Genomic DNA, 26,859 nt, shown 5'->3' with positions numbered 1-26,859 from the left:
AATTATCCAACTCCAGTCCTATCTAGCCTTCTTGTCTCACCTAAGGGGAGGGGAAAATTGATAAGAAATCTTTGTGAAGGTCACTTCCTCAGAATCCAGGCCCACTCAAAATAACCGACATTAATTACAAAATTATAGAATATTTCCTCTGTCCCATATTTGATCAAAACATCATTAAACATCAGTATAACAATAATAGGTTACAGCTAAAAGAGCTGCAAGACACAGACTCTACTTAAGAAGCTCTTTGGTCCCCTTTGCCAAAGACAATGAGACAAACACAAGGACGCTAAAAAATCCTGAACCTCTGACACTAACTACAGCAAACAGTAAACACGGTGCAACTCCTAGCAGGGATTAACGTAAGAACTCACACTAAAGACTTATTTTCCATAGTTCCTGACTCATTATGCCTACCTGTCAACCAAAAAATTACAAGGCAGGCAAAAAAAAGGCAAGAAAGAACAAAATTTGAAGACTTTGACCCAGCACAAAATAAAGGGTTTATATTAAATTAAACCCTTTAACAAATTTGTAACAAAAGCCATAAATAATAAATATTTGCAACATTCTAAGTGATAATATATATATATATTTTTCTTTTAATCACAAAGCATTTCTAGGACTTTTTTGCTAACATCCATAAGAATATGTAAGAGCACATTTTGTAGTTAAATAGCCCCAATAAAAAAAAAAGCATTCATTTCATATAACTGTAGTAATTATATCTAAGACCATATCAATTAAATTCATTCTTCAATACTCTCAGGAAAAAAATTTGAACCCATAATTCCAAAGAATTTTTTTTTTGTAAATAAAAACAAAGAGAAACCAAAGGCCATAGCTATACAGTTCATTCAGTGGCAAACCTCTTATTGATTGGTTTTAGAAAATAACATCAGACAAGGTTAATACAAGCAATTTATTCCAAAGACGAATGTTATCTCAGTAACTGTAGAAATGTTCCAAAGGAAAAAGTAGAAAATAAGAGCCACTATGGATGAATCAACAACCTTAACTGCCATGAATAAAAAGCAGCCGCAGAATATATATATAGAGAGAAATTGCATATGTAGAAGGAACCAATGAGACGTTGAAACAAGAGCTAAATTAGAGAAGGCTGAACTATGGGAAAAAAGTAGTAGTTTATGAAATGCAAAGCTCAATGCATTAAAGTAAATTTATTGGAGTGATTTAATTATTACATAGTTCTTGAATTTGCACTAGGTTTAATTATTAATAAAAAAACAACATGTTTAGAGAACAACAACATTTACTCCAGGAATATCATCAGGAGAGAAATCAGAAGCTAGTACGGGTATAGATGAAACAGGATTGGCTATGGGTTGGTAAATATGAAAGCCATGTGATGGATATCTGAGATTCCATAACACTCTGTTTCCTACACTTGTATTTCTCAAAGTTTTTCTCAATAATGTTTCACTTTTTTTTTTTCTGACATTGAAAAGGTAAATGCATTCTATTATCAGAATGTCAAGATTTTCATTCATGTATTTATTGTTTATTTATTCAGCATCAACCATGTACCTGGTGGAAAGCCCAGGACTTATCATGCTTTTCCCCATTCCAACCAAGAACTTGCAGAGGAAGTAAAAGGACTGATAGAGTTCATCATCAGACTCTAAAGAACACCAGAACAATTACAGTGATGCAGAATTTGTAACAATTACACAATATTCCCCAAACTTAATAGAGAACAAATGAATGAGCCCAAAGTAATCAGTAAACTGGCAGAATAATCAACACTTTGTTTTCAAAAATTTTCCCAACCAAAGCCACCTGCATCCAGCCTGTGCTGTTCAATGACAGGGATCATTTCACACATTGGAATATTTATCTCATCCGAAGGTCAGAAGATTTATAATTTTTGCTAGATAAAACTACTCAACTTCCTTCAAGTTGTATAAAATTTTCCCTTCATTGCTGATGTTTTATATTGAAAAGAACAACAAATATAATCCGCTTTATTGTTGGCAAATAAAGGAAGGTAAGAAACTCAACAATGAGTTGCTGCTTTGCTCCCTCAGCCCAACTTGCAAATCTGCATTATCAAAATCATCAGTCAGCATTTCCTGTTTTTTGTTTCTGTGTTTTTTGAGCATCAGTGTTCTCAGTAACACATTTCAAGCAGAAAACTTTAAAAGCTACAATATACAGGTTGATCATTGATAAGTTTAATGCCACAAAATCTTCCTCTCTTAAAATTGAACGTAGATATCCGCTTGTTGGGTTTAGACTCCCTCATTGTCTAAAACAGACCCACTCTCCACACTGGTCTCACCATAAGCCCCTAACTAGAACTACTCTGGAAGTGATAGCTTTCTGTTTTGCAAAATATGTAATTTATTTATGAGTCATCTCATTTTCTCAGTATCACCTCAAATCCAACTACTTTTCACGAGCGGTTGAACTTGTTGATTCTTTTACAATATTGTTTATGTCTCTGCGTTGGCTGTAGGCCCACATTGTGTCTCACGTGGATTATGGCAATAGCCATGGGTTTGTCTCTTTTATTCCAGCAGTGACCCCACATGTCCATCATACAAGCATTAGGTGTTAGAGTGACCTTTCTAAACAACGTTATTGCCATGTAATTTTCTTGCTAAAAAGACTTCAAGAATTCCAACTGGCTCAAAAAATATATATCTGAACTAAGAAGTTACCTAAACTAAGATAAATTGGAATGCTAGATTTTTGATGACATCATTCCCAGTCGTACTTTCACACAGATCCCCAGTTTTGGCCACTGGTCTTAGCCTTCAAAATGTCGTTTGTTGTGCTATTGCTCATAATATTCTTCCATCTGCACATATTCAACTTTTCAAAAATGTTATTGTTCTTTAATCAGTTTCATTGTTTTGGAAGCTTATCATCCCTTCCCTGAACTATCCCAGGTAAATATGTTTACCTATGTATTCCTAGTAGCCCAAACATATCTCTACCTTCACTTTTACACATTGTACTTTGTCAGTTTTGCAGTGATTTTTACACTAGATTGAGTTTCTTACTGACGAGATCGTTTGCCTTAATTCTCTATATACCTTTGTATTGAATACTCTGGAACAGAGTAGAAACTCACGGGTCAGGTGTGGTGGCTCATTCCTGTAATCCCAGTGCTCAGGGAGACCAAGGCTGAAGGATTGCATGAGCTCAGTGCTTTGGGAGACCAAGGCTGAAGGACTGCATGAGCTCAGTGCTTTGGGAGACCAAGGCTGAAGCACTGCATGAGCTCAGTGCTTTGGGAGACCAAGGCTGAAGCACTGCATGAGCTCAGTGCTTTGGGAGACCAAGGCTGAAGGATTGCATGAGCTCAGTGCTTTGGGAGACCAAGGCTGAAGGATTGCATGAGCTCAGTGCTTTGGGAGGCCAAGGCTGAAGGACTGCATGAGCTCAGTGCTTTGGGAGACCAAGGCTGAAGCACTGCATGAGCTCAGTGCTTTGGGAGACCAAGGCTGAAGGATTGCATGAGCTCAGTGCTTTGGGAGACCAAGGCTGAAGGATTGCATGAGCTCAGGAGATTGAGGCTGCAGTGAGGTGTGATCATGCCTTTGCATGTCAGCCTGGGTAATAGAACGAGACCTTGTCTGAAACAAACAAACAAAAGAAATTCACTAAATGTTAAATAAATAAATAATTAGCTAATGATAATGATAACTGTTTTCCATAAAGACCTCCTTTTTAATTCTGTCCTTCACTGTGGTTTCATATTATTTTATAAAGTAAATCTTTGATCATTTTATCCCCATTAAAAAAAAATCTTCAAACATTCCCTATTAACAATGGAATAAACTCTAAATGTCTCTCCCACAGGTTCATTTTTCACTTTATTTCAAAAACTCCTTTTAGATATCATGTATCCTAGTCAAGTAGAAATATTTACTCCCTGCTCCTTACACACTTCATGCCTATCTTTGCCTCCACATCTTTGATTATGCCTCTATATGCCTTTAATTTTTCATTATTTAAAAGTATAGAGATTTACTTATAAAAGGACATAGGCAATCTTATAATATGGAATTCTATTTCACTTTGCATACTGTTAGAGTAAATTTCTTTCTTTTTTTTTAAATTGCATTTTAGGTTCTGGGGTACATGTGAAGAACATGCAAGACTGTTGCATAGGTACACACATGGCAGTGTGATTTGCTGCCTTCCTTCCCATCACCTATATCTGGCATTTCCCCCCATGCTATCTCTCCCCAACTCCCCACCCCAAGCTGTCCCTCCCCTATTTCCCCCGACAAACCCCAGTGTGTGATACTCCTGTGTCCAGGTGTTCTTATTGTTCAACACCCACCTATGAGTGAGAACATGCAGTGTTTGATTTTCTGTTCTTGTGTCAGTTCGCTGAGAATGATGGTTTCCAGGTTCATCCATGTCCCTACAAAGGACATGAACTCATCATTTTTGAGGGCTGCATAATATTCCATGGTGTATATCTGCCACATTTTCCCAATCCAGTCTATCATCGATGGGCTTTTGGGTTGGTTCAGAGTCTTTGCTATCATAAACAGTGCTGCAATGAACATTCATGTACATGTGTCCTTATAGTAGAATGATTTATAGTCCTTTGGATATATACCCAGTAATGGGATTGCTGAGTCAAATGGAATTTCTATTTCTAGGTCCTTGAGGAATCGCCACACTGTCTTCCACAATGGCTGAACAAATTTACACTCCAACAGTGTAAAAGTGTTCCTATTTCTCCACATCCTCTCCAGCATCTGTTGTCTCCAGATTTTTTAATGATCGCCATTCTACCTGGTGTGAGATGGTATCTCAGTGTAGTTTTGATTTGTATCTCTCTAATGACCAGTGATGTTGAGCATTTTTTCCTATATTTGTTGGCCTCATATATGTCTTCTTTTGTAAAGTGTCTGTTCATATCCTTCGCCCACCTTTGAATGGGTTTGTTTGTTTTTTTTCTCATAAATCTGTTTGAGTTCTTTATAGATTCTGGATATCAGCCCTTTGTTAGATGGGTAGAGAGCAAAAATTTTTTCCCATTCTGTTGGTTGCCGATTCACTCTAATGACTGTTTCTTTTGCTGTGCAGAAGCTGTGAAGTTTGATTAGGTCCCATTTGTCTATTTTGGCTTTTGTTGCCAATGCTTTTGGTGTTTTGGTCATGAAGTCCTTGCCTACTCCTATGTCCTGAATGGTTTTGCCTAGATTTTCTTCTAGGGTTTTTATAGTGTTTGGTCTTATGTTTAAGTCTTTAATCCATCTGGAGTTAATTTTAGTGTAAGGTGTCAGGAAGGGGTCCAGTTTCTGCCTTCTGTGCATGGCTAGCTAGTTTTCCCAACACCATTTATTAAACAGGGAATCGTTTCCCCATTGCTTGTTTTTGTCAGGTTTGTCAAAGATCGGATCATTGTAGATGTGTTGTATTGCCTCTGGGGCCTCTGTTCTGTTCCATTGGTCTATATCTCTGTTTTGGTACCAGTACCATGCTGTTTTGATTACTGTAGCCTTGTAGTATAAAGTCTGGTAGTGTGATGCCTTCCACTTTGTTCTTTTTGCTTAGAATTGACTCGGCTATTCGGGCTCTCTTTTGGTTCCATATGAAGTTTGAGGTGGTTTTTTCCAGTTCTGTGAAGAAGGTCATTGGTAGCTTGATGGGGATAGCATTGAATCTGTAAATTACTTTGGGTAGTATGGCCATTTTCATGATACTGATTCTTTCTGTCCATGAGCATGGAACAATTTTTCATTTGTTTGTGTCCCCTCTCATTTCCTTGAGCAGTGGTTTGTAGTTCTCCTTGAAGAGGTCCTTTATGTTCTTTGTTAGTTGTATTCCCAGGTATTTTATTCTCTTTGTAGCAAATGTGCTAACTAGTTACATGACACCTGACAGTAAATTTCTTATTTCTTCATTTGGACTAATTAAAAGCAAGGACTATAGGTTATAATTTTTATCTCCTATAGTACCATGCATATCATAGCTGATCAATAAGCTTTTGTTCTGTGAAAAGTGAATCAATGAATAAAGAATAAATGTGGGGTGTGTGTGTAGGTGTCTGTGTGTGTTTGTGTATGTATACTAAGCTGATTACTGTGACTGAAACATGGAGATTGTTTCCTGAAATTCCTGAGCTCATTTTTTATGAAGGATTTCAGTTAAGTCATTCATATAAAGAAGACGACTGTATAATAATTAACAGGTAGTTAAGCCATTTTTAATGAGTAAAGCAATTACTCCAAATCTTTTAGAAATAAAGAGAAAGCAAAAGCTGTAGCAATGCAGAATGAAACTGAAAGAATTACAGATAGTACATTTATCATTAAGTTCAGCATATGTATTCTTTTTTCAAAATGTGGTCACTTCTATCCTCTAGAACTTATGCAAAACTAGAAGGAAGAAGGAGGAAAATGGAATAAGGAGGAAAGGTTATTTTGAGTAACTTTCTGGCAAGAAGAGAAAAACTGACTTAAATCAAAGCAGACCCACCTCCCAGAGGCATGAAAGCTTAACCCAACGGTAGTTCTAATCAGACTATTTTTTAGAGCATGTTAACACCTCGTTAAATTGAGTAGGCTCTGACCTTAACATATTTGGTATTTTAATAATTACCTTGGGAATAGCAGAAAGTTTCCTTCTCTGTAACTTAAGTGTTTCTTTGAATTTAGTGAAATATCAGATGCCACTATTTAATTTCAAATTCAGTGTTCACAAAATATATCAACTAATAGGTTTGGCTATGTCAGAAATGCATCCATGTGACCAGAGGAAAGATGGACGGGTGACTGAATCCCTGTGAACTTATTATTACAAGTGATTATAAAGCCATTCTCTATTGTAGAATCATTATTGAAGGAAACCTTTAAACACTCACAGAACCAGCAAGCCTCTTCTAGAGGTCGATTTAGTACTGCCTAGTGGAAGTCTCAAACCATACTCACAATTAATTTGCAAATTCCCCTTTTAGGCATGAAAGGTAAATAAAATGTATAAAGATTCACTTAGAGGGATGATCACTGCAGCACTGGTCATTAGGAAGAAAACTGTAAGCAAGCCAAACGTTAAGCAATAATAATACTGCATTAAATACTAGGCAGCCATTAAGACAGTGAGTAAACTTACAGTACTCATTGTGTAGTTGCTCACCAATGCAAAATGTCAATATCCTAACAGTACATAAAGTATGACTGTGAGTTTTACAGTGTACAGGTTGAGACTAGGGACCAGGCCTTGCTGCCCACACAAAAGGCCCTACATCCTGGATTCATTCCTTATTGGTATGTCATCAAAGTGGGTTGTTTAGTCTTTATGGGTCTAAGTTTCTTCAGATGCAAAATGGTTTGCCTTGAAAAATGGTTTTAGGTGCCTAATATGTTATGAACTATTTTTATTTCAGTGTTAGATACAGCCAATAAAAAATCTATTACTTCTCCAACACACATACATCTATAGGTCTATTCCATTCAGTTTCTACTTTCTAATAGCCACTGAGACATGAAGTAATGATGTGGAGCACATGATTTAAATGCTCACTACATTTTGTTACTCTTAACATATATTTGGGGACTAGAATGAAGGCACAAGTATCTTCAGTTATATTATTATCCAAGATTATGCAAAGGTTAGTGATATTTGATTTAACAAGAAGCAACCTTTCATGTTCTAAAAAAGATGTAATTCATTATTAAATTTCTACTGCATTAAGTTTTATATTAATAGTATCAGATTGCCTTTTCACCATGTTTATGTTTCTCCTACAAAATAAGAAAAATGTCTTAGAAAGTACAGGGTCTTATGCATAGAATCTGTGTCAGTGCCTAACTGCATAATTATTTAAAATGTGTCAGATACTTTGTTTCTTTTCTTTTTTATTTTTTTTTTTTTTTGAGACGGAGTTTCGCTCTTATTACCCAGGCTGGAGTGCAATGGTGCGACCTTGGCTCACCACAATCTCCGCCTCCTGGGTTCAGGCAGTTCTCCTGCCTCAGCCTCCTGAGTAGCTGGGACTACAGGCACGCGCCACCATGCCCAGATAATTTTTTGTATTTTTAGTAGAGACGGGGTTTCACCATGTTGACCAGGTTGGTCTCGATCTCTCGACCTCGTGATCCACCCGCCTCAGCCTCCCAAAGTGCTGGGATTACAGGCTTGAGCCACCGCGCCCGGCCTATTTTGTTTATTTTCTAAGGCACCTGATTCAAAAATAATGCTTAAGTTTCCCTTTGCTTTCTAAACCGGAGTTTTTCTGAACGGCTGCAATTATTACTAAAGCGCTGTTATGCTATCCCCAGAAAACTACCCTCTCCACATTCCCATTCCTTTTTTGCCTTCTGTATGGCTGCCGTAACACATTACCACAGATTTAGGAGCTTAATAAGAATGCATTGTCTCATAATTTTGAAGGTCAGTGTCCAAAATGAGTCTCACCGGGCTAAAATCGAGGTGTCAGCAGGGATGTATTCTTTCTGGAGCCTCTTAGAGAAAGTTTATTTTCTTTTATTAACAGCCTCTAGAAGCCACCTGCATTCCTTGCCTCGTGACCTCTTCCTTCGTCTTCAAAGTCAGCAGGATAACACCTTCAAATATTCCTCCTCCCTCTCGGTCTCTCTCCCCGCCGCCCCATGTGTGTTTCCATCATCACACTTTGTGCTCTGCCTCCTGTCTGACTGTTTTCCTTATAAGGACCCTTGTAACTATACTGGGTCCTGGTAATTACATGAGGTCTTCCTGGACAATCCAGGATATCTCCATGTCTCAAGCTCTTTAACCTTTTGCCATGTAAGTGAACGTACTCACAGGTTTCAGAGACTAGGACATTGATATGTTGGGGGCTCAAGATTCTGTGTACATGCCTTCTCTAACAACTCATTGCCACCACAGTAGTTTTGTTTTCTGATAACGGTATTTACTAATTTATTCTCCATCAATTTCAGGATAAATTTTGATGTCTTACCTTGCAAGGCCCTTCTCCACAGATCTCCACTTCCATCTTTAACTTGCACCAATCCTCTGTCATATCCTTTATTTCAGCCACGTGGACATTGTTCTGTTCCCTCCTCTCTGCCCGTTGCCTCCTCCCTTGGTCTAGATAAGAGGGAAGATGGGAATAAAGTCAAGCAGTGACATGATAAGCAGAGTGATGAGGACAACTGAGTAACATATTTAGGAAACAGAATTAACTTCGCTTAGTCATTACTGAATATGTAACAATTGGGCTGAGGGGTATCAGAGAAAACTAGGAAAACAACATTATGAATAAATAATGGGTTTGGAGGTAGAGGAAGATTATGGGTTCATTGTGGGACACAGAGATGAAAATATACACTAATGTTAGAATAAGAGAATTATTAACTTTCATGGAACTTCCTGTAAAATTTGAGATTATTTTTATGTCCATGACTTGCTATACAGTTTAATTATTTATATATGACAATATGAGGAACTAGTGCTGTCAAAAACACTTCTCTAAGAGGGCCCATGGTTGTTCCTTTTTGACTCTTTTGTACAATCTTGCAACATCCTCAAAAATTATGCATAATAAGATAATTTTTGATTTGCAGCCTAGTGCCAAGCATCTTGTCAGCAGTAAAAGACAGTTGGCTCACAATCTTTAGACGTTGCTCAGTGCTTCTGATTTAATTCCAGGGGCAGGCTATGAATAGCTGACTTGCTGAGATTTGTCTTTAGTTTGCTTTCAAAGCCTTATTTGATGCCGATTCATAAATTCTACTTGCTGCATTACAGAATCTCATTATCCTTCATTAGAAAGAGCATCCTAAAGAGAAGTTGGTATGACATGCCAGGCGCTGCCTGTGGGATGAAAGAGCCAATGATGGAAATGGCATTGCAGTTTCCTGGCACAACGAGGCAAGAAAATGCAGCCTCTAATCCTCTCATCTTTGATGTGTAGCATAACATAAGTAATAATACAAGAGCAAACTTAAGCTGATGTCTGATTAATAGATAAGAACAATGAGTGAACTCTTAAGTGAGGAGATGTTTATTATATTCTAGCCCCCCACCAAGGACTGTAGCTATCCCAGTGCCTGGCACATAATAGGTGATTGATTAGTAGACTTTGATTAAACATGGATGGCAACTTTACTTTTTCTAAATACACGAAATCAATTGTCTTTGTTAATCAGAAATTTTAAAATCTTCATAAAGGGGTATGATTATAAATGTTCTTTACATAGCAGTTATTTTAAGGTTGACAATGTTTTTGACTATTTCCCTACACATATACAGAGCATAATAAACCAGAGTCAATATCTGTAACTTTCCCTTATTTTGTTATTTGTTATAATGTTGCAACATACTTCAAATTGACAAAATATCATAGAAAGCACTGTTCCTTTTCTCAAAGAGCTCGCAGTATACTGAGGATGGTAGAGCAAATATAATGGGACAAATCAGAACACTCAATAGTTAAGTCACTCATTTCGGACACATTAACACATTATTAAGATGCGCGTGCTAAATATCTAAGAACTGAATATTAAAATAAATCAAAGTTTTTATTCAAAAAATGTAAAACAACTTCTGAAAATAAAGAGTATTATTTATTGTATTGGAGTTTTCCACAGGAACAGAACCAATGGGATATATAGAGAGAGTTTTATAAGAGGAGATTTACTATGGAAATCCACCATGAGATCATGGAGACTGGGAAATCCCAGGATATGCCATCTGCACGCTCAAGAACCTGAAAGCCAGTGGCATAATGGAGTCTGAATTGAAGGCCTGAGAACCAGAGGAGCCAGTGGTGGAAGTCTCAGGGTTCTAAGACACATGAACCTGGAGTGCTGATGTCTAAGAGAAGGAACATATGGATGTCCCCACTCCAAAAGAAAAAGTGAATTTACACTTCCTCCATCCTTTTCTTCGATTGGGTTCTTCAGTGGATTATATTATTCCCCCCACCCGCACATTAGCAAAGGCGTAATTCTTTAGCATCTACTGATTCTGTAAATGACAGTCTGTTTTAGAAACATCCTCACAGACACACCCAGAAATAATGTTTTAGCAGCTATATGGTATCCCTTAACTCAGTCAAGTTGACACATAAAATTTAGCAGTAGAGAGATTTAGATTTTTGAGAAGCGTGTTTTGAAGAGGTTTAGAAACATATAGAAGTCAGTGATTCAGAAAACACAGGGCATTTAATTACAGTTGTACAGAACTTTGTGACACAAGGCCCGCTTTGTGTGACCACCAGTATTATTAGCTTAACTGCTAAGTCTAAGGGCCATAAAAATCAGATGTACAGAAAGAATGGGGAAGACAGGATAACAGAGGCAGTATGTAAGAGGGCTGGAGAGATTTTCAGATGAAAGCCATACCTTTATGGCATTTTAAATCGTTGGGTCATGGGGTAAGGTGGTAGGGGAAAAGGGGCCTTAATCCACAGTCACTGAGTTGTGTAAAGGAGTTGTGTGTGTGTGTGTGTGCATATATATATTATTGCCTAGGGCATTTTCTAAATGAGTAGAAATTTCTGATTGGATTGTCAGAATATCATTTTCTGACCAAATAAAAAGAAAGTTCATTCAAATTCAAGTAAGGGAACAGGTACTGGTTTTATTGTTCCATACCTAGTCTACTTTGAGGATGAAAGAATTGGAAACAATCTAACCAATTCAGAGAAATGAATGTAGTCATACTTGACCTAATCACATTTCCACAGGGAGCCGTAATAAATGAAACAGACTCAGAGTGAATGTGCTGAAAGGATGATCATGATAGACCTTCGTGGTTCACTTACGAAATGGAACTGGAGAAAAAGAAAAAGCAGAACTGAATTTCATTCTTCTCGAGTGTGGTAACTATTAAAATAGACTCAGAAAAGAAAAAAGAAAAGATCCACAAACATGCAGCCTCTAAAACAGTATTATGCTTTTTCTGAATAAATACTTAATAACTGAATGTCATTTTAATATGGGCAAATAAAAAGCTCACTGAAGAATAAAAGAACAGGATATGTGGGATTTGTAAAGGATCCTCTTCTGAAAGACCCTTAATAAGAGTGAAAGCAGAAACTTTAAATGACAGCAACAGATAAAAGTTAAGTCACTTTTTCATCTTGTCAACCTGATTTGTCACTCATATGCTTCATTTTTTTTCTGGTGGCTTATGGAGGAAAAATCTTTAGTTCTTTCATTTACTCCTAGAGAACTAAAAATGAATGAGCTTTTGGCGAGTAGAAACCCCAGGAAATTGTCATATTCAATGAAGACTGAAACACTCACTAACTCACTGCAAATAAAGGAAATGTTCAATAGCTTTATTTTACTCTAATTAAATATTTATGTGAAAAAGCATGATGTATCTAAATAAAGAAAATGCATTCCATTTAAAATAGTTGCGAAATACAGTGTCACCTTGAATTTTAGCAAGGAGAGATTGCATACAGCATTGCATTCATATTGAAATACAAACACTGTCCCCTGTCCTGATTTAACCTCGCTTGTTTAGGCAGCTAGATTCTTATTTTACTGTACGAATTTATTAGGTCAAACTTTTTCTATGTCAAATTGAACTACTTTAAAATTTCAAGTTTAGTGTCGAAAACAAACATTTAATTACTATAAGCTCCTCATTATGTGTGTTGTTTTATAATATTGCTCTACCTACCATCCACTTGATCACCTGTGGTCAATTATAATAGTAGCAAAATGCCTAGAGCAGCTGAAACCTGACTTGCTACTGCTGAATGCTAATTCATTTTTAGAGTTTCCAAGAAACCAAATTGTTCCACCACGTTCACCTCTGCATATAAGATGTAATGTCAACTCAGGAACTTGCTACATAAAAATTTTCGAGATCACAAATACATTTCAAGGAAAGCACTCTTGGTGGCCCTTGCTTCTAAGTCTGGCTTTAAATATGCATCAAGACTAAAAAATGGTTACAAACTAAGAATTCTTTGATGTTGTGGTTTTACTGCCTCTGAAGAAAATGTAAATGTCATCATTAGTAACTGCATTTCTGAGTGGGGAGGTGGGTGGATGAAAAGAAAATTCCACAATCGCTTCATTATAGCTTTGCAGAAACCTACATTTCATTCACTGAAAGAAGTCGAAGCATTTTAATACAGAATTCCAAATGGATAGAAATAGCTTAGACATTGCAGTGGTAATGGGAGCCAAGCTGCCTCCTGCTGCAGATTGAAGCCTTTCTGATTCTACCTCACTTCCATGGACAATTGAATGTTCACTGATTGTTTTGCCTCAGGGTGATCAATTGCTAAGGGAAATATCCTCCACATTTTCACGTAAATGGGAATGATTCCTGTCTGATTCCATAGCATTTTATTACATTTTGTTTAAAATTGGAAACCTTTCTGTTGCACATTTCCAAATGGGAGGTGATTACTGAAAGATTTTCCCCACCAATTGGTTTTGGTTTAGGATTCCCCAAATACACATGTTTACTACTGCTATATGTGTCTTGATCATAAAATAACTAAAATTTTAACATTGTTTTGTTGATACTTTTATTTTTCCATTACATTGTATGAAATGGCAAAGTAATTTAATATAAGATTAGTATCAGTCATATTACTTAGCCCTGGAAGAAAATCATATTAGGTTATTTTCTCATCCATAAACAAAATGGGGCAAATACAGAGGTCTATGGTTATAATATTGCCAGGTGAACTCTTTGTAACTAAGATTTTCCACATGAAATGTACTAGAATAAACTTTATTTTTAATTTATTTTTGCTAAAGGGTGGAGATAAGTTGCTTTCAATGTTTCATGCAGGTGGATTATATCTGAGATCTTAAAATGGAAAGTTTCTATCCAATATAAGCCATCCTCTGCGCCCACCCAGTACTCAATAAATAATAATGCTGACCAACATGGTGGACAAAAGTGAATTTAGAGCTGCTATAAGTCTAATGTAATTTTCATTCTGAGCATGAAAACATGGCCTCCAGCGTTCATAGTTAGAAAAAATATGTAGGTATTGGATCATGTGTCAAAATGATTCCCAATATTGTATAGTTTCAAGTTTTCAAGGAGTTAAGTTTTACAATAAACTCAATAATGCATATGGCTTGATACATAAGGATATCTGTGTATACTGAAGTTGCATACTCAGAAAGTTTACTGAAGGGAAATGTATTTTAGCAAAATCAGTATTATATGCTTGGAAAAAATGCTTTACAGTGATTGTAAGGTAGGGCTTTGCCTATTTTATTCTATTTTAAATACTTAATTTTTAGAAGGCATCCGGAAATTAATAAGCATTCCAAGGAAGTTCATTCAGTGTGGAAGATTATATATTCATAAAACCAGCATTGTTCACATTTCATTAAATGTAAAACCTTAAATGGATCCCTTAAAGCCAAAGGCTATTATTAATAAATAGATATAATTCCAATATCCAGGTTAGGAAAATAACACAAGCAATTTGAGCATAACGTTTTGTAATACACAATACAATTAAACTTTATTGGCAAACAATCTTGAATAGAGTAAAGGTCGGGATCTGGTTTCTCTGAGCTATGAATATTACTTGTAAATTTCACAACTGAGCACTAAAGAAATATGAAAGAAAGTGCATACATGAGCTGGGAGTAGTTAATGGCCAAATATGTTTTAGAAATCATACACAATTCATTTCTCTTTCAAGTAGTCTTGAAGAAAAAAAATATATTTAACTTTCCAACCCTGTGTACTCCAAACTTATTTGACAGTGGAATCTTTTATTCCAGGAACACATATTAATACCTGGAACAACAAAATTCTAAAGGAAACAATTTTAGGAAATGCAATAGCATTGCATAATTACACTGTTTCCCAAAATAACTTATAGATGCAGCTTAATGCAGCTCTACTCATGATCTAAAGATTTTCGGTGGTAGAAAGGGGTGTTATTTCAGCTTCAATTCATCTATTTCCATGTTGCCTATACTGAATATAAACAATTTTATCAGAAAAAAACATTTTATATTCTAGTCAAGATCTGTAAATTCATGATTGGAGGCAATATCTCTGGTTCCAACACAAAATGACCGTGAAATCAAATTACTGTGAAAATGTGTCACATGAAGCACAATAAGAAACAAATTAAAAGTACATAGCCTCATTCAAAAAAGAAAATTATCTGTAGGGAGTAGAACTGAGAGGAGAACCAGGGTGAAGTTTATGGCCTGCAGGAGGAATCGGCCTGGGGAATGGTTTCAGGAGCAAGTCAAGGATTAAAATAATTACATGGGAAGAGGGAAACAGAGCAGATGGAGATAGGTTTCTCCAAAAAAGACAATCTCTAGGAATTAGGAGAAAGCACACACATAAAGAAAACTATGTCACACTCACTGACGTGGCGAAAAGCGGAAAACAAAAAGTCCAATCAGGCAATTTGAGCTGCTATAAAGAGAACTTTTCTATGCTGTTGGTGATGGTTTTGACAGCGAATGTTTATTGTACTTAAGGTGTTGCAGACACTCTTGTAACTGCTGTATTTAGTCTCCACTGCAACCCAGTAAAATGGATAATGTTGTTGTGTTTACTTGATGAATTAGAAAACTAGGAAACCGAGAAGTATTTTGCCAAGGTTATACAGCTGGTTGCTAGGAAATCTGCCTCCAGAGTCCATGTCCAGAAACATCCTACTGTAAGCCCTGAGAACATAAAATGGTACTATTACTTTGGAGAGCAGAATGGAAAACTATAGTTAAAAGAAAGAGGTATATACCTAAAACCCATACATTTCCACTTCTGAATATCATTCCTATTCTACATAGTCAGAGAGATGAACACAAAAAGAATCCTTGCAACATTATTTATATTAATAGAAGATACATATAGTATTTATTTTGCCTAAGAACAATTGTTATATTGTTAACCATATTACCTACAACAACCCCCATAAGAGAGTTTCTATTAATATCTCCACTTTGAAAATGAAGAGGCAGAAAGATTTATGTTTATAATAGCAAGATAGTTGAAACTACCTCAATTCTCATTAATAAGAAAGAAGATTTATGAAGCCTCATATATATATATGTGTGTGTGTGTGTGTGTGTGTGTGTGTGTGTATATATATATATGGAAAGCTTTAATCAGCCATACAATGAATAGTCTATATCTAAATGTGAAAGTCTAAAAATATAAACTTCCTAAAGCTTATTGATGCAAATATATTTTTAAAACATGAAAGCATAAGATAATATTTTACATGTACTTAGAAGATTCCCTTTAAGTTGGCAGGGAAGAAAATGGAGTGGAAATTGCTCACTAATGACTGCCAGTACCTGTATTGATTCAAATCATGAACAATGTAAGCTCTGAAGTTAATATGGATAATTATTAAGTTTTTTAAAAGCTGAGTAGTGAGAATCCTACTTTTTTTTTTTCTTTGAGACGGAGTTTCGCTCTTGTTACCCAGGCTGGAGTGCAATGGCGTGATCTCGGCTCACCACAACCTCCGCCTCCTGGGTTCAGGCAATTCTCCTGCCTCAGCCTCCTGAGTAGCTGGGATTACAGGCACGCACCACCATGCCCAGCTAATTTTTTGTATTTTTAGTAGAGACAGGGTTTCACCATGTTGACCAGGATGGTCTCGATCTCTTGAACTCATGATCCACCCACCTCGGCCTCTCAAAGTGCTAGGATTACAGAATCCTACTGTTTTTTATATAATTCTCTATATTTTACATATGATTTATATATTTTATACTAAAAAGTGTGACAGTAAATTAAAATTGTTTTCATCATGTATTAACAACTTGACATTAACTTTATTAACATTATTAAAAACTGACTTGCTCAATTAGACAAGTTATTATAAAAAATAGCTAATAATATTTACCATTTATTGCAAATATATTTTCTGAAGCCCTGCAAGTTTTCATATTATTCATTCAATTATTTTAAAAATTATATTAAATAGATGTAAATGTTGCCGAAATTGCTTGCTAAAGGCAAAACTATTAACGAATTGAGTTGGGACTAATGCAAAGTTAGTCTGTTACCTAATTCCATAGAACTGTACTACTTCTGTAAGGATGTAGTTACCTGTACTAACTACAGAGCTCCCAGAGTCATTAAAAGGAGATATCTCTGGCCTCAGTAACCTTCTTGTCTGGACATAAGCCCAGTGCAACTAACTGAATCATCTGGACATGGGTCCAATGCCAAAAACCCTTCAATCAGCATAGTCCCCACGATTATTGTACCTTCACCTCTGTTTATGAGAACTGGGTTATGTATGCCTGGCGTCTTAGAGTTGGTAGTAAGGTGACGTGTACTGGACATAGAAGAAGTTCAGGGTAATTCATGAGAAGAAAGTAATTCATATGAGTCAGCTTCAGCAGAACAAATTTCTGAAACTGTCCTGAAAGGTGTGTAGAATTGTTCTAAAGCATAGCATCACCTATGCATAATTTGTTACTTTTAATGACATTAAAGTTTATGTCAGCTGAATTGTTTATTTATTCTGAATAAGATACTTTTAATATTATGTATTTCCAAATTAAATTGTTTTTCTTTTTACTCATTTTTACCAATATGAAGCTATAGCTTTTGAAATTGTTGCTAATAAATGGTGTTTTACATATTATGTTTATAACTCTGATGACATTGAGATTGAAAAATCTAGTCCAACAGTTCAACATTCAGTGTTCCATAAAACACAAGGAATATGACAGGACTTTCCCAGTGGCTTCATGTTGCTGATTATATCTACATGTTGACTTCAACAAACTGAGACCTTTAATTCTTACCTTCCTCTATGTGGGACAGTTTCAAAAAATCATAAAGACACCATTGTGATTAAATTTAACTTAGTGTCATCTCTAATTTCTTTAACTCATATGTCATCAATGTTCTCACAGAGAAAATACAGTGTAGAATGTCCCCAAAGCTAATTTAGTAAAGTCGCACCTTTGTTTTATTATGTGTGATAATATAATATATATTTTTGATCCTTATATATACAACATTCCCATAAAATTTTTCTCATAATTTTTACCCAAACCAATAACCTGATAACTATATTACTCTCCTGTGTTCCAGTGATCTATTACTGTATAACAGAAGGGGTTTTACAAGAAAAAAGGAACCTTATACTTTGCATGTACAGATTAGTCAAGTGAAGGATCAGAGAACACCTTTAGAATAAAAGGGTATGAAAGTTGTAGAAATTATCAAAGAGGGTTAGAAAATGGAAAGGCTGGAGGGAATAGCGATAAACATTGAGCATTTCATAAGTTTGCCTATATGCTTACATATCACTTATTAAAATTGAGCCCCTATAAATGAACCTACCAGTTATTTCTGAATTAACATATTAGAACCGAACACTAATTTCACTTTGACTCAGCTATACCCTAGAGTTGAAAGTGGCTAGATCTAAAGTTCTTTCAAATCCTAAGAGAAATATATCATTAAAAGGCTGTGAAAAAGAGATCAGCTTAGTTGTCATTTCCTGTGGCATTAACTTGGAAAACAGCTCATTTCCATATACCTTTTCAGGCCCTGTAGATATTTTAGATACTTAATTTTAACGCATGCTAAATCAGTGCACCCTGAAATAAAATTTTCTCATTTTACATCCACAAAGACTTAAAAAAAAAGAAAAACAGAACATCAAACTGGCATTTTTTCCCCCAGGAAAATATTTAAACTCAGTTTTCAATTAGGCAGATAATCTTACATTTGAATGAGGGAATGCTTTATCAGTCAGCTTCTGTTAGACTGAGGCTGGAGAGGCTCTGTGTATATCTATCTCACTACATCTCATTTGTCTCTGGCACTGATGATAATGTAGTAAAGAACAGGAATTGTTTTCCTTCATCTCAAATAATGAGTCAATGGATCAGCCAGATGAATGTCAATAGCATTATTCATTATCTTGTGACAGTTACATTTTTGAAAATATCTCATGGCTTTTTTGGTCTATGTCTAGTAATTCTTCAAGGACAATTTCTCAACCTTCAAGAAAGAGTATATAGAGCAACACTGATTCTGGAAAAATAAGACAGATCTTATTTGCATAATTTAGCCACAAATTTTTGAGTACCTACTGGTTACTCAGATTTTTCCTAAGGGATATGCAAATTATATTTATCACACTCAAGAGTTGATCTTTCTCTCTTGATTTGGTGCGGGGAAACAGACACTGCCTCCCAGAGGAAAGAAGCTGGGCTAAGCACTGCGATTTTCTTCCTCTTGTGTTCTCTTATTTTATCAGTTCGATTTGGTGAAGCAATGGTAGAGCATACATTCTATGATGGTACCTTTCAATTACCCCATGGAGGACGGCCAGTCCGAAAGCTGGATCTCTGAATTTAAAATATGAGGTACTTAGAAATTTTCATTCTTAGCTTTGGGTCTTAGCACCGATTTTAAAACAACAGAAAAATCTCACTCAGAACACAATATCTATTTACATGAGAATGAGTAAAGTCAGAGGTATGGAGAAGGAAAGAAGAAAAATGAAAAGAATTGGTATGTGATACTTCTTGTGTCTGTGGGAAATCAAGATAAAGTTACACTGGGGAGGAAGATAGCTGGTTTCACCTACGAAATGACTGTACAACTACTGGGAAATGGAAAATGAGTAACATGAAAAATTAATACTATGTACTTTTTTTTTTTTTTTGAGACAGAGTCTGCTCTGTCACCAGGCGCCAGGCTGGAGTGCAGTGGCACAGTCTTGGCTCACTGCAACCTCTGCCTCCCCGATTCAAGCAATTCTACTGCCTCAGCCCCCCTCGTAGCTGGGACTACAGGTGTGTGCCACCATGCCCAGCTAATTTTTCTATTTTTAGTAGGGATGGGATTTCACCATGTGGTCCAGGATGACCTTGTACTCTTGATCTCGTTATCCGCCCACCTCCGCCTCCCACAGTGCTGGAATTACAGGCCTGAGCCCCGCACCCAGCCAATACTATGCACTTTAAAGACTCATCAGTTGAGAAATTATACCCTTATGTGAAACAAATCAGTATATTTATATAATCTTCTTAAACAGCATTTGTTTAGTGTCCAGGCATGCTTCTGAGTTTCAGAGCTGAAGAAAAGCTGTGGCTGAAGTCCATGGGGACCAGCGAATTGAAGAACCTTGGAGAATATGTGCTTTAAATAATTGACCTCTTAGTTAATCTTGAAGCAGGGTATTAGAAAACCAAGTCTTGGGGATTGCTGGCAAGATAGCTGAACAGGAAAAGCTCCAGTGGGCAGCTCCCAGCGAAAATGAGGCAGAAGGCAGGTGATTTCTGCCTTTCCAAGTGAGGCACCTGATTGATCTCACTGGGACTGGTTGGGCAGTGGGTACAGCCCAAGGAGGGTGAGCCTAAGCAGGGTGGGGTGTTTGTTGCCTCACCTGGGAAGTGAAAGGGGTCAGGAAATACCTCTCCTAGCCAATAGAAGCCATTAGGGTCTGTACCCTCCACTCCAGCCTGGATACTACTGCACTCTTTCCATGGTCTTCGCAACCCAGGTCATGAGATTCCCTCTAATACCTGCACCACTACCAGGGTCTTGGGTTCCCAGCACAAAACTGGGCAGCCCTTTGGACAGACACCGAGCTAGCTGCAGCAGCTTTTTTTTATACCCCAGTGGTGCCTGGGACACCAGTGAAACAGAAATGTTCACTACCCTGGAAAGGGAGCTGAAGCCAGGGGGCCAAGTGGTCTGGCTTGGTGGGCCCCACCCGCATGGAGCAAGCAGACCTAATAGACATCTACTGAACTCTCCACCCCAAAACAACAGAATATACATTCTTCTCAGCACCACACTGCACTTACTGTAAAACTGACCACATAACTGGAAGTAAAAAACTCCTCAGCAGGCCGGGCACGGTGGCTCACGCCTGTAATCCCAGCACTTTGGGATGCCCAAGCGGGAGGATCACGAGGTCAAGAGATTGAGACCATCCTGGCCAACATGGTGAAACCCCGTCTCTACTAAAAATACAAAAAATAGCCGGGCATGGTGGCGCGTGCCTGTAATCCCAGCTACTCGGGAGGCTGAGGTGGAAGAATTGCTTGAACCCAGGAGGCAGAGGCTGCAGTGAGCCTGGTGACAGAGCAAGACTATGTCTCAAAAAAAAAAAAACAACCAAACAAAAAACTCCTCAGCAAATACAAAAGAATGGAAATCATAACAAACAGTCTCTCAGACCACAGTGCAATCAAATTAGAACTCAGGTTTAAGAAACTCACTCGAAACCACACAACTAAATGGAAACTGAACAATCTGCTCCTGAATGACTACTGGATAAATAACAAAATGAAGGCAGAAATAAAAACTTCTTTAAAACCAAAGGGAATGAAATGGGAATGCAGACACAACAAGCCATAATCTCTGGGACACATTTAAAGCAGTGAGTAGAGGGAAATTTTTAGCACTAAATGTCCACAAGTGAAAGCAAACGAGATCTAAAATCAACACCATAACATCACAATGAAAAGAACTAGACAAGCAAGAAGAAACAAATTTAAAAGCCAGCAGAAGACAAGAAACAACTAAGATCAGAGCAGAACTGAAGGAGAGAGAGACAGGAACACCTGTCAAAAAATCAATGAATCCGGGAGCTGCTTTTTGAAAAGATCAACAAAATAAACCACTAACCAGACTAATAAAGAAGAAAAGAGAAGAATACAATAAATGCAATAAAAAATGATATGGGGATATCACCACCAATCCCACAGAAATACAAACTACAGTCAGAGAAAACTTTAAATGCCTCAATGCAAATAGATGAGAAAACCTGGAAGAAATGGATCAATTCCTGGACACTTACACCCTCCCAAGACTAAACCAGGAAGAAGTCAAATCCCTGAATAGGCCAATAACAAGTTTTGAAATTGAGGCAGCAATTAATAGCCTACCAACCAAAAAAACTCCGGGACCAGATGGGTTCACAACCAAACACTACCAGAGATACAAAGAGGAGCTGGTTCCATTCCTTCTGAAACTAGTCCAAACAATAGAAAAGGAGAGAAACCGCCCTAACTCATTTTATGAGGCCAACATCATCCTGATACCAAAAGTTGTCAGTGACACAACAAAAAAACAAAACTTCAGGCCAATATCCCTGATGAACATCAATGCAAAACTCCTCAATAAAATACTGGTAAACTGAATCCAACAGCACATCAAGAATCTAATCCACCACAATCAAGTTGGCTTCCTCCCTTAGATGCAAGGCTGGTTAAACATACAAAAATCAATAAACATAATCCAACACGTAAATAGAAGCAATGATAAAAACCATATGATTATCTCAATAGATGCACAGAAGGGCTTTGAAAAAGTTTAAGAGCCCTTCATTCTAAAAACTCTTAATAAAGTAGGTATTGATGGAACATATCTCAAAATAATATGAGCTATTTATGACAAACCCACAGCCAATATCATACTGAATGGACAAACACTGGAAGCATTCCCTTTGAAAGCCAGCACAAGACAAGGATGCCCTCTCTCACCACTCCTATTCAACATAGTATTGGAGGTTCTGGCCAGGGATATCAGGCAAGAAAAGGAAATAAAAGGTATTCAGTTAGGAAAAGAGAAAGTCAAATTGTCTCTATTTGCACATGACATGATTGTACATTTAGAAGACCCCATCGTCTCAGCTTAAAATCTCCTTAAGTTCATAAGCAACTTCAGCAAAGTGTCAGGATACAAAATCGATGTGCAAAAATCATAAGCATTCCTATACACCAATAACAGACAGAGAGCCAAATCATTAATGAATTCCCATTCACAATTGCTACAAAGAGAATAAAATACCTAGGAATACAACTTACAAGGGATGTGAAGGATCTCTTCAAGGAGAACTACAAACAACTGCTCAAGGAAATCAGAGAGGACAGAAAAATGTGGAAAAATATTCCATGCTTATGGTTAGGAAGAACCAGTATCATGCAAATGTCTATACTGTCCAAAGTAATTTATAGATTCAGTGCTATCCCCATCAAGCTACCATTGTCTTTCTTCACATAACTGGAAAACACTACTATAAATTTCATATGGAACCATAAAAGAGCCCACAAGTCAAGACAATTCTAAGAAAAAAAAAAGCTGGAGACATCATGCTACCTGACTTCAAATTATACTGCAAGGCTACAGTATTCAAAACAGCATGGTACTGGTACCAAAACAGATATATAGACAAATGGAACAGAACAGAAGCCTCAGAAATAATGACACACACCTACAACCATCTGATCTTTGACAATCCTGACAAAAACAAGCAATGGGGAAAGGATTCCTTATTTAATAAATGGTGTTGGGAAAACTGGCTAGCCATATGCAGAAAGCTGAAACTAGATCCCTTCCTTACACTTTATGCAAAAATTAACTCAAGATGGATTAAAGACTTAAATGTAAGTCGTAAAACTTGAAAACCCTAGAAGAAAACCTGGGCAATACCATTCAGAACATAGGTATGGGCAAAGACTTTATGACTAAAACACCAAAAGCAATGGCAACAAAATCCAAAATTGACAAATAGGATCTAATTAAACTAAACAACTTCTGCACAGTAAAAGAAACTATAATCAGAGTGAACAGGCACCCTACAGAGTGGAAGAACATGTTTGCAATCTCTCCATCGGACAAAGGAATAATATCCAGAATCTACAAAGAAGTTAAACAATTTTACTAGATAAAAAACAACCCCATCAAAAGTGGGCAAAGGATATGAACAGACACTTCTCAAAACGAAAAATGTATGCAGCCAACAAACTTATGAAAAAAAAGCTCATCATCACTGGTCATTAGAAAAATGCAAATCAAAGCCACAGTGAGATATCATCTCCCACCAGTTAGAACAGTGATCATTAAAAAGTCGGGAAACAACAGATGCTGGAGAGAATGTGGAAAAATAGGAATGCTTTACACTGTTGGTTGGAGTATAAATTAGTTCAATCATTGTGGAGGATGGTGTGGTGATTCCTCAAGTATCTAAAACTAGAAATACCAATTAACCCAGAAATCCCATTACTGGGTATATACCCAAAGGCATATAAATCATTCTATTATAAAGACACATGAACACATATATTTATTGTGGCACTGTTCACAACAGCAAAGACTTGGAACCAACCCAAATGCCCATCACTGATAGACTGGATAAAGAAAAGATGGCACATATACACCATGGAATACTATGCAGTCATAAAAACGGATGAATTCCTGTCCTTTACAGGGACATGTATGAAGCTGGAAACCATCATTCTCGGCAAACTAACAAAAAAACAGAAAACCAAACACCACATGTTCTTACTGATAGGTGGGAGTTGAACAATGAGAACTCATGGACACAGGGAGAGGAACATCACACACCTGGGCCTGTTGTAGTTGGGGGACTAGGGTAGGGATAGCTTTAGGAGAAATACCTAATGTTGATGACGGGTGATGGATGCAGCAAACCCTCATGGCATGTGTATACCTATGTAACAAACCTGCACGTTTTGTAGATGTACCCCAGAACTTAAAGCATATACAAAAAAAAATCTTGAAAACTTGTTGTTTTGAAAAACTGAGCAGAACGCACAGGCAAGGAAAGATTCATGTGTTAATCCAATGCCATTCAAATTGAAAAAGAAAAGATCCATAGTTGGGAAATAACTATATGCAGAATTATAAAAAGGGGGTCAAAACCAATACAAATGGGCTAGCCAATAATAGGGACTAAATATAGGACAGTTAGCTTTAATTTCAGAATCTACACGATGATTTCACAAACTGTTCAGAAATGATAAAAACATAAAACCTGTTTAAAAACACAGTGTGTTGTTCGCTATTAGAAATTCTGCCTTTAAGTCATCATGGATCCCCAGGTAGATATGTCCAGTGGATATAGGAATTGCAAGTTTAGGGTAAGATCAGGGTAAAATTTGGCAATATAAGTATTATAAACCAAATGTTTGTGTCCACTCAAAATTCATTTGCTGAAATCCTAATTCCCAAATTTAATTATGCCACAAAGTGGGCTATAGTGGAAAAAGTAGGTAATGAGTGTGCAGCACTCATGAATGAATTAGTGCCCTTATAAAAGAACCCTAAGAACTCTTTTATTCTTTTTCTACCATGTGAGAATAAAAATAGAAGTTGGTAGTCTACAACTCAGAAGAGGGCCCTCATCAGAACCTTACTATCCTGGCACCCTGATCTCAGGCTTCCAGTCTCCAGAATTGTGAGAAATAAATTTCTGTTGCGACTAAGCCACCTAAACTCCGGTACTTTGTTTTAACAGACCAAACTAACCAAGACACTATGCATGTGACTTGAGAATAGAAAGATTTCTCAAAGAGAACAAAGAAATAAGATGATCAGTAGTTGAAAGGTGAAATGCCAGCACATATAGAGGCATAGAGGGGTGGAGGAGGAATAGGAGACCTGATGGAGACTTGGAAAGAAAGATTCGAAGAGAAAGAGGAGAATTAAGAGAATGAACCTATAGACTGGTAAACCCATCTAGAACAAATGTGGTATTTTTTAGAATAATTATATGAGTAGTTTGATTCCAATTAAAATATTTAGCTTAGTGTCTCAAGTAAAATTTTCACTTTTTCAAATTATTGTTTTCTCTCATTTTATATATATATCTTATAAGTGATCATAATTAATAACCAAATATTTAATTTTTTAAAAAGTAGTATGAACTATATTAGTTTTATGAATAAAGAATAATCCTATTCAAAGTATCTTAAAAATTAATCATTTCAAATCTAAAATTAAAGATCTACAGAAAGAGTGAGATAAACATATGACAGAGAAATTATTTATGGTACAAACATAGTTTTTATGATTACTATTGTAGGAACTAATTCCTTTTTCCAAATGAATGTTTGCCTCCAGGCACACTAAATACTTTGGAAAGGCACAAGTTCCTTTGTGACTCCATTTATAACACACATAAAACACATTCTTCTAAAGGTTATATTTTATCTCAATGACCTACTATCACTTTATAATATACTAAAGCATTCTGGTCCTGCCCTTCCAGGTATCGCTATGCTCATTGTTTCTAGGTTCTGCGCCTCACACTGATTCCCAGATGATTCCCATCCCTTATTGGAATGAATAAAAAAACAAAGCATTTTTGGTTACTCTGCAGTTGTTCGGGTTCAGACTTTAAAATGCTCTCTTCATGAGTGACATTTCTATCATTCTAGCTATTTGGATTTTCTTCTGCCCCACACAGATGTCTGTGATAACAGTACTTACCAATATTAACTTTCCTTCAGCATGTCCTCTGCCCAAATCCCTGCCTCAGTTGTGTGGAAGTGGTTTATCCCTCTCCTCTGAGATAGCAGAATTCGGATTATTTCGACCACTCTGACTCTTGGTACAGGGAGGAGTAAAGGAATTTGTTTTAAGATTAAGTCTGGCCTTAAAAAAATATTTATTCAAAGCATTAAGAAAATCCTCTGTGGCTATATTTTGTGTTGAGCTAAAAATTGCCTTAATAATAAAATCAACTCACTTACTTCTCCATGAAGTAGTGCTTTCACTCTTATTATTCCCATTTTAGACGTAGGACTGAGGCACAAAGACACCCAAGGTCATGGAGTTAGTGAGTAGGAGTCAGGAAGCACGACCTGTTTTGTTCCTGGTATGTATACTGTCTTCTGCACAGCAAGTCTCAAGAAGGGTTGCAGAGTAGAAAGACTGCTCTACAGCAGGGCTTTATGCCAACTTACATGTGGCTGCATAATATTGCATACTGTGCTCACCAAATTTCTGAGAACCTAGCAGAAAGCTGAACTCCTTCCCAGGTCTGAGTTCATTGGGCAAACAGAGAGGAATGGACTATCTTCCTACCTTCCTTCAGACGGCCAGCATTTGCTGATGCATTTCTTTGAGTAAAGCATAGTAAGCAACCAGTGTTTTTTTTTTTCACCCCAAGTG

At 36.8% G+C, this 26,859-nt stretch overlaps 1 long non-coding RNA gene across 3 annotated transcripts in view; it reads right to left on the bottom strand.

Moving 5' to 3' along the window:
- LOC108593700 (uncharacterized) overlaps window positions 1–26,859 on the bottom strand; it is a 493,787-nt gene that overhangs the window by 126,914 nt on the left and 340,014 nt on the right. For all 3 annotated transcript variants that reach the window (XR_013522982.1, XR_013522981.1, XR_013522983.1), the window contains exon 5: window positions 8,936–9,066. This is a non-coding gene — a long non-coding RNA (uncharacterized LOC108593700). The remainder of the gene's footprint in view (window positions 1–8,935; window positions 9,067–26,859) is intronic.

Source organism: Callithrix jacchus, chromosome 10 (assembly GCF_049354715.1).
Source record: "Callithrix jacchus isolate 240 chromosome 10, calJac240_pri, whole genome shotgun sequence".
Lineage (NCBI taxonomy): Eukaryota > Metazoa > Chordata > Mammalia > Primates > Cebidae > Callithrix > Callithrix jacchus.
The sequence above is the reverse complement of the archived record's forward strand: the minus strand, read 5'-3'. Positions and strand labels throughout refer to the sequence as shown.